Source organism: Pan troglodytes, chromosome 4 (assembly GCF_028858775.2).
Source record: "Pan troglodytes isolate AG18354 chromosome 4, NHGRI_mPanTro3-v2.0_pri, whole genome shotgun sequence".
NCBI lineage: Eukaryota > Metazoa > Chordata > Mammalia > Primates > Hominidae > Pan > Pan troglodytes.
The window spans coordinates 149,452,326-149,461,931 of NC_072402.2; positions in this window are offsets into that span (position 1 = coordinate 149,452,326).

Here is a 9,606-nt window from a genome sequence, read left to right on the forward strand (position 1 = left end):
ACAGAGTGAGACCCCTATCTCTAAAAAATAATAAATTAATAATAAGAAGAAGAATAATCTTTGGAGACCCAGGTACTATCCTTAGGCCATGGCTTCAAGTACTAAGGAAGGTGACATCATGGCCCGATACGGCTACTAGATTACATCCTTATTTCAGGCAGGAGGAAGAATAAAGAATGGTGAGGGCCTTCTAATTGCATCAGCTCATTTTAAGGAGTCTTTCTGGAATTTATTTGCATCGCATTAGCCAGAACTTAGTTATACGTTACACTTAGGGGAACAGGAACCTAGGGAATGTCGTCTTTATTTTAGGTTGCAATGTGCCCAGCCATAAATTACTAAGGAAAGGGGGATGAAAGGCTTTCCTTCCTTTCTTTCTTTCTTTCTTTCTTTCTTTCTTTCTTTCTTTCTTTCTTTCTTTCTTTCTTTCTTTCTCTTTCTTTTCTTTTCTTTCTTTCTTTCTTTCCTTCTTTCCTTCTTTTTTTTTCTCTCTCTCTCCCTCCCTCCCTCCCTCCCTCTCTCTCTCTCTTTCTTCTTGAGATGGAGTCTTGCTCTTGTTGCCCAGGCTGGAGTGCAATGGCGCGATCTCGGCTCACCACAACCTCCACCTCCCAGGTTCAAGCGATTCTCCTGCCTCACCTCCCAAGTAGCGGGGATTATAGGCATGCGCCACCACACCCAGCTAATTTTGTATTTTTAGTAGAGACAGGGTTTCTCCATGTTGGTCAGGATGGTCTCAAACTCCCGACCTCAGGTGATCCGCCAGCCTTGGCCTCCCAAAGTGCTGGGATTACAGGCATGAGCCACTGTGCCCGGCCGAAAGACTTTTGAATAGAAAATTAGCAGTCTCTCTCACAAGTTATTTGAATAAACTGAGTTGGTCCTTTTCACCTGAAAAACTCCAGGCCTGGGGTGTTTAATGACCATGACAAAGCAGCATGAATTAATGGAAAGAGCACCCCAAGCTGCTCCCATTTCCCTATGTGAACTCAGACAAGTACCTGCACTTCTCTGTTGCTTTACTTTAGCCGTATGCACAGTGAAAGAGCTCTAACAGTTCCACTTGTAGGATTTTATTCCTAGGAAATACTGAGTTACCTGATACCAGACCATATACACTTTAATAATTTCTGGAAACAACCTATTAATAGATCATTCTATCCATCTGAGTTCAGTTGTGGGGCACAGGCACGACCTGAGCTCAGAAAGGGACTTCATCAGGTGCTTACAAAAGGATTGGAAGGGCAGGAGGAAGGGGCTGAGGCTGAGCTTCCAGCATTATGACTCTCAGAGCAGTATAGGTGAACTGGCTACCAGAGGGGCAGCCACATTGCCCCATCAGGAGGGCAGGGAAGCAGAGGGTGGCTGCTGGACTATGAAGTTCAAGTAGGCACTGCCATGGCTGTGATCCAAGGGGTCAGGAAGCCACAGCCAGGAGCACCTCTCAACACGTACGAAACTAGTGACTAGACACGGGAACACTGCTGCCAAATAACCAATGTCTCCATGCTGGGCTGGAACAGCCAAAATCTGTGGGACAATGGCTTTTCCTGATTTCCACCTTCCAAATCTAGCAGGAGTGAACCTAATCAATGAAACCTAATTTTTTTTTCTTTTTTTTGAGATGGAGTTCCGCTCTGTCACCCAGGCTGGAATGCAGTGGCACAATCTCAGCTCACTGCAATCTCCGTCTCCTGGGTTCAAGCAATTCTCCTGTCTCAGCCTCCCGAGTAGCTCGGATTACAGGCTTATGCCCCCATGCCCAGCTAATTTTTTGTATTTTAGTAAAGACAGGATTTCACTGTGTTGCCCGGGCTGGTCTCGAACTCCTGAACTCAGGCAATCCACCTGCCTCGGCCTCCCAAAGTGCTAGGATTACAGGCGTGAACCACCGCGCCCGGCCAGTGAAACCTAATTTCAATGAGAAACTTAACTACCAGGAAATTAGGTTCACGTGGGGCTTGGCCTTCCAGCCTCATATGTGGGAAAGCACACAGGAAAGAGGTTGGAATTGATGTGTAGTGCCGGTGAACTATATGCATGCACCACTCTGTATAAATTAGCTAAACAAATTAAGGTGCATTTGCACAGTGGAATGCTTTCCAGCCACTAAAATCAGTATTTTTGTAGCCAATAAATACTTTCCAGTCACTTAAATGGGCAAGAAGGGACAAATCTTCTTAGAATTCCAGACAACATATTTCTCCCTTCAGGGAGTGGAGTTTATTTCCATATGCACCCTTGAATATGGCTGGACTTAGTGACTTGCTTCCTGAGAATAGAGAATGAAAAGGAAAAAATGGTAAGTTTCTGGACACAGATCCAATCCAGTGTACCACATCGGGTTTAGTCATCAGGTCTTCTTAATCTTCTCTGATCTTTGAGAGTTTTCCAGGAACCTCATGGCCAGGAGTTTGCCAGGAACCCTAACATCATCAGTAATAGATCATGTCAGTATCTCTGCACCCCCTGAGACAATGAAATAAGATGGAGACTTTACCTCTGTGTATGTTCCTCCCCCAACTCCAGTTTAATCGTGAGAAACATGCCAGACAAACCAAATTAGAGGGACAGGCTATATAATACTTGGCCAATAGTCTTCACAACTATTAAAGTCATGAAAAACAAGAAATGATTGCTAAACTCTCAAAGGTCAGAGGAGATGAAGGAGACCTGATGACTAAAGGCAATGTGGTACCCTGGATTAGATCTGTGTCCAGAAAGAGAACACTTATGAGAAAGCTGGTAAAATCCAAATAACATCTGGAGTCCAGTTGACACTGTACCGGCCAAGCAGTTGCTCACACCTGTCATCCCAGCACTTTGGGAGGCCGAGATGGGCAGATCATCTGAGGTCACGAGTTCGATTCCAGCCTGGCCAACATGGCAAAGCCTCATCTCTACTAAAAATACAAAAATTAGGTTGGGCGTGGTGGCTCACGGCTGTAATCCCAGCACTTTGGGAGGCCGAGGTGGGTGGATCACAGGGTCAGGAGATCAAGACCATCCTGTCCAACATGGTGAAACCCTGTCTGTACTAAAAATACAAAAATTAGCTGAGCATGGTGGTGCGTGCCTGTAATTCCATCTACTCGGGAGGCTAAGGCAGGAGAATAGCCTGAAACCAGGGAGGCGGAAGTTGCAGTGAGCCGAGATAGCGCCACTGTACTCCAGCCTGGTGACAGAGCAAGACTCCGTCTTAAAAAAAGAAAAAAAAAAAAATTAGCCAGGCAGGCTGAGGCGGGAGAATTGCTTGAACCTGGGAGGCAGAGGTTGCAGTTGAGCCAAGATCACTCTACTGCACTCCAGCCTGGGCAACAGAGTGAGACTCCATCTCAAACAAAACAAAAACCAATGTGCCAAGGAGCTTTGGTACCAATGTACCAATTAGATCTTAGTTTTGACAAATATGTCATAGTCATATAACACATTAACATCAGAGGAAGCTAAGTGAAGGATATATGGAAACTCTCTGTACTATCTTTCCAAGTTTTCTGTAAATCTAAGATTATTCCAAAATAAAATTTGCTGAGTGCAGTGGCTCACACCCGTAATCCCAGCACTTTGGGAGGACATGGTGGGAGAATTGCCTGAGCCCAGGAGTTCAAGACTGGCCTGGGTAACATGGTGAGACCCCTCATCTCTATAAAAAAAAAAAAAAAATTATTAAAAGTTTTTTTTTTAAAAAAAGGGGATCAATGTTGCTCTGAAATGAAATAAAATTTGATATGAAAATGTGTCCATTAACTATTCAGTTAGTGAAAGAAGCAGGTAATAAAACATTGATACTAATAAAATGGTTAGTTAGCACTTATTGAGTGCTTACAGCATGCTACCCTCTGTGCAAAATGATTTCCCTGGATTATCTCATTTAATTCTGAGAACTACCCTATGAGGTAAATGCTATTATCCTCAATTTACTGTTAAGGAAACAATGGGCTAGATGGGTTACATAACTTGTCAATAAAATATGGAGCTAGTCTAACTCTGGAACCTGAGTTATATGAAACACTACCACATATCACCATTTAGCTTTACTTATATTGTATTTATTTACAGAAGCCTAAAAAGGATATACTCCAAACTGTAAGAGAGAATTTTCTTTGTCATATGGAGACTATGGGGGAGGGTGTCACACAAATAAAATTATTTTAATTTTTTACAGTTATCCTGTAATATCATAGTAAATTAGGTATTTGCATTAATAACAACAAAAAAATGAGGCAGTAGGACTTTTGATTTCAAAAGGACTGTCCACTTCTAACACTCTGGAATTCCCAAGGCCCCTGACATCTCTGGAGGTTTGGTCAGAGGCAGAGGCAGAGGCTTGAGGTGGCAGTAGGAGGGTTTCTCAGCTCTCAGGGTAGTGGGTGGTGGGGCGTGGTGAATTTGAGCTTTTGGAGACTCTGGGCTGTTCTTCTAGCCTTAACCTTCCACCTCCAGCCCTCCTTGCCATCTCAATGGCTTTAGTGGCCTCTCTAATTAGTAGGAACATAGGGAGAGGCACAGCTTTTGTTTTGGTAAAAAAGAAGTCATATACCCACAAACCAGTGCTTCAATGAGGGTTGTCACCAAATTGGACTCTGGAAGGGGCAGTGACTGAGGAAAGCGTAGGGGCCAGGCTTGATGTTGGAAGTAGCCTGCCCTAGCAGGCTCAGTCCTTTTACAAAGTTGTAAGATCCAGGGACACGTTCTCAAAGGTGTAAAATGGAGAAGCCAGGCCAGGTGCTGTGGCTGACGCCTGTAATCCTAGCACTTTGAGAAGCTGAGGTGGGAGGATTGCTTGAGCCCAGGAGTTTGAGACCAGCCTGGATAACATAAGTAAGACCCCATCATCTCCATAAAAAAAATTTAAAATTAGCCAGGTGTGATGGCATGCACCTATGGTCCCAGCTATTTGGGAGGTTGAGATAGGAAGATCACTTGAGCCCAGGAGGTAAAGGATGTAATGAATGAGCCATGATCACACCACTGCACTCCAGCCTGGGTGACAGAGTGGGACCCTGTCTCAAAACAAAAACATAACAGAGAAGACAGGCTTTGTTGAGCTCCTACCACGCTGGGTGCTTTATTTGCGTTACTTCCAATGTAGGTACCATCCAGAGCCACATTCCCCAGATAAGAACAGAGGGAGTAGCCCACCTGGGTTCCCTCTGTGTGATTCCAGGCTGTGCTCCCAGCCTTAACCTTTCACCTCCAGCCATCCTTCAGTAACTTCCCTCAGTAAGCTCTCTCCTTACTAAGTCAGGAACCTGTGAGCTGGCATAGGATCAGTGGAGGCCCAGAATGGTTTGGCTTTTCCATGTTTTCTCAGCTTCCACTCTCAAAAAGGCATCAACAAAGGGACTAGTGACCAGGTGGTCATACTCATTCAAAACTCTGTCTCCAAGGAATGGCTGAGGGAGGGAATTTGGGATCTGCCTTGGGAGGTAGAGCAGAAAGGGAGTAGTAGCGAGGACAAAGGGAAAGACCTGCCTCTGAAGAACCACCATAGGGAAGGGCTAGGCTGATGCCCCACATATCAAGACAAACCCAGCCCCAGTCCAGAGAACTGCCAGGGAGATAGATAAGGGTGGGTTCAACATCAGAACTTCCCCTGACAGAGCTGTCCAGAGCAGAGCCAGCAGTTCGCAGTGCTCCCTTTCAGGGTCAGGGCTGCTGTGCAGGTGAAGGAAGGCTCACGGACCACCCATCAGAAGGAGGGCATGGGGACATCTGTTCCTAAGATCCAACAATGATAATAACAATAGCGAAACTGAGCTCCTTCTATGTGCACGCGTCATCTCACTTCACCCTAAGAAGGTATTACTCTCACCTTACAGGTGTGAAAACCGAGGTCCTGGACAGTTCTATTTGTTTATTTTTCAGAGATGGTGTCTTGCTCTGTCACACAGGCTGGAGTGCAGTGGTGTGATCATACTTCACTGCAGCCGTGACTTCCTGGGCTCAAGTATTCCTCCTGCCTCAGCCTCCCTAGCAGCTGAGACTATAGGCACCTACCACCATGCCCAGCTAATTTGTCCTGGACAATTAAGCTATTTGCTCAAGCTCACACATCTGGTAAACAGTCTGTTTATCTGCACAGCCAGCATTCTTATGCAACATACAGCATACTTCTAGGCATCCGGGGATTTAGATCCTTGGAGCCCATGATAAACAGACCAATGGGAGGTGACATCCTTATTTTTAGAGGCTTTGATTTTATTGCAAGGCCCTAGTCAGCAGTCATGAGATTTACCTAGGGACATGAAGACTTTCCTTCTCCGAAGAAGCAGATTAGAAAACTTGTCTTCTTAAACTAAGTGGCCACAGCCCTTAAAGACATGGAAATCTAAAAGAAGCTCTGATGGGCACTCCCAAGAAATTACAGACTTGGGTCTTTTAGAGACTGGCACTAATTAAAGGTGAAAGTCATGGAGAGGGCGGTGACCTGAACAACCATTCACCTCCCACATGGCACAATCTTGAGGTTCCATTTTACTTGTCTTAATCTGCCGGGGTTGAAAGAATCTAGATCTGAAATTTTTCAGACTTCAGTTTTCAAACTTCAAGTCGTAAAATTGTGACGTTTTGGCCAAACAGAAAGTTTTATTTGTGGAATGTCATTATCAAGAATGAGGCACATGAAGATCTTTAATTCTCACTATGGTCAGAGTACTGTTATGACCTCCATTTTCCAGATAAGGAAACTGAGTTGCACAAAAGAATCAGGAACTTTCCCAAGGTCACACAGTTTTTAAGTGGTGAAGGAATTTAAATCCGGATCTGCTGAAGTCCAGAACGTGGCTTAGTACCACTGGGGCTGTAGGAGGAAGCCCAGTAGATAAAACTGTGAGTTGGGCCAGGCACAGTGGCTCACGTCTGTAATCCCAGCACTTCGGGAGGCCAAGGAGGGATGATCACTTGAACCCAGGAGTTCAAGGCTGCAGTGAGCCGTAATTGCACCACTGCATTCCAGCCTGGGCCAAAGAGCAAGGCCCCATCTCTAAAAAATAAAAATAAATTAAAAGATACAAATAAAATGATGAGTTAAGCTGCCTCGGTTTGGGTTTGGGTGTGTTGGTTTGGAAGAGGCCAGCTCACTGAGACTTCCCCTTGTGCCCTGTAGGGCCCTTGGAAAGCTTGATAGCACCAGAGCAGTTAAAAAAACTGGAAACAAATGTCCTTCAACAGAGGAATGAATCACACCTTCTGGTATATTCATTCAACGGAATACTTACTACTCAGTGATAAAAAGATAACATTTCAAAATAATTATGCTGAATGAAAAAGCTAGACAAAAATGGAGCATACCGTGTGATTGCATTTATATAAAACTCTAGAAAATGCAAACTAATCAATAGTGACAGTAAGCAGATCAGTGCTTACTTGGGGGCAAGGAGAGGGTGGAGGGATTACCAAGAGGTGCCAGGAAACTCTCTAGGTGATTAATATGGTCACTATCTTGACTGTGGTGATGGTTTCATGAGTGTGTGTGTGTGTGTGTGTGTGTGTGTGTGTGTTAGATATGTATGTATCTTAATTATACACTTTATTCTTTAGGTAGGAGATAGCAAAAAAAAAAGTTTACACTTTAAATATGTGCAGTTTATTGAATGAAATTACACCTTAAAAAAGCAGTTAAAAAAAAACTTCAGCTGGGTGTGGTGGCTCATGCCTGTAATCCCAATACTTTGGGAGGCTGAGGTGGGCAGATCGCTTGAGCACATGAGTTTGAGACCAGCCCGGGCAACGTGGTGAAACCTTGTCTCTAAAAATATATATATATAAATTAGTTGGGCATGGTGGTGTGTGCCTGTGGTCCCAGCTACTTGGGAGGCTAAGGTGGGAGGATTGCTTGAGCCTGGGAGGCTGAGGTTGCAGTGAATGGAGATTGTGCCACTGCATTCCAGCCTGAGTAACAGAGACCCTGTCTCAGAAAAAGAAAAACAACAACAATAACACACACACACACACACACACACCACTTCAAAATTCAAAAGATTAGCTCAAGCTCACTCAGCACGCTGATGGGGAGCCAGGCCAGGCCAGAGCTCCCCCTGTGGCTCACACCACTGTGAGGAAGGAAGCCTCCCCCAAATACAGCCCCCAGGCTTCACCCTGTACTGAGGGCCAGGGTGGTTTCTCTCCAGTCATGGTAATGTGGGTACTGGACAAGCCCAGGCTCTGGCCACCAGGCAAATGGGTAGGTCAACAAGGCAAAGTTGGTGGGAGCTTCACCCCATCAAGCCCAGAAACAAGGGCTGGTTACTGGGAACACCCTAGGGGAGGCTGTACTCACAACCAGGAATCTTTTACAAAAATATAAACCTGCTAGAAAGATTAGAAGAGACAATCTCTTCCTTTGTCAAATTATCTGGACCAACACCTACTGAGCATCTACCATGTGTGAGGGTCTGTCCTAGCTCACTATCTTATGGAGTCTAGGTAAGGATGGAATGAGATAAATGCAAGAGCATGACACACTAAATAGGCATCCCCCAAATAGTAGCCATTACTCATCTATCAAATATCCCCTAAGTGCTTGCTCTGTGTGCAGAGGGAACAGATACTTGGGCTGATCCTCGAGGCCAGGGAAGATACATGGACAGAAAGCTTTGCCACAACACTGAAATTTGCGAGATAAATGCTTTGAGGGCCAAGAGGAGAAATAAATTACTTCCAGCTGTGGAGAGGTTTCATGGAGGCTGTGGTATGTAAGGGAGGGAAAGGAATTTGTATATGGAGACAAGGGAGGCTGGTGGAGGAGATCATTCCGCTTACAGGGGGCAGCATGAACAAAAGCAAGGCACCTGAGGAGCGGGCTGGCTGGCTGCAGCGAGGAGTGAGAAAGCCTGGAAGGGTGGGCTGGGGCCAAGTGCACGGGGAAGCCCCAGAGAAATATGTGGCCACGTCTGCTCCCCACCCCCACTCCTGCAGAAGCCTGAGCTCCGCTGTGTGTTTCATTCATTCCGTGGACAGCCAGCTGGGCTGACGGCAGGCGTGGGAGCTTCCCTAATGCCTCTGTGGCCTTGGAAGAACAGAGCCAAGTGCCTGAGCTAGAAACTTGGATTTCAGCTAGGGGTGGTGGTATAGAGAGAACTCAAAGGAAATGAACCCCTCTGAGAAGCACTCACTCAAGAGACACCAGTGTCTCAACTCTTGGGCGTTCCCAGTGGGCCAGCCAGACCTCCTAGGGCAATTGAAAATGGAAAAAATCGTCAAGTTTGTTCTCTCAGAGCCCAGAGAAACTTTTTTTTAGAAGAAACTGTCTTAAACGTCTCTGTGGATGGTCAAGTCCAGGAGACACTGCCATCTGGTGGTCAAGAAACACATTTACCTGGTGGGCTGGGAAGGAGTCCCTGCACCCCGGAGGGGCCACGAAGGCAGAAATGGCCCTGAGATTTGTTTAGTACTTTCATAATGGGATAGAAAGGGATGGAAATTATGCTTGCAACCAGTTAAGAGTTGAAATAAAGTGTTATTTCTGGCTACTCAGTTCCCCGAGGTGCAGGCATTATGCATCGGGCAGATGAGGAAACTGTCCATGAGATAGATGAGGTGGCTGCTTCCATGTCTGAGCTGGTCAAGTGCAGAGCCAGATCTTATTCCAGTCTCCAGCAGCCC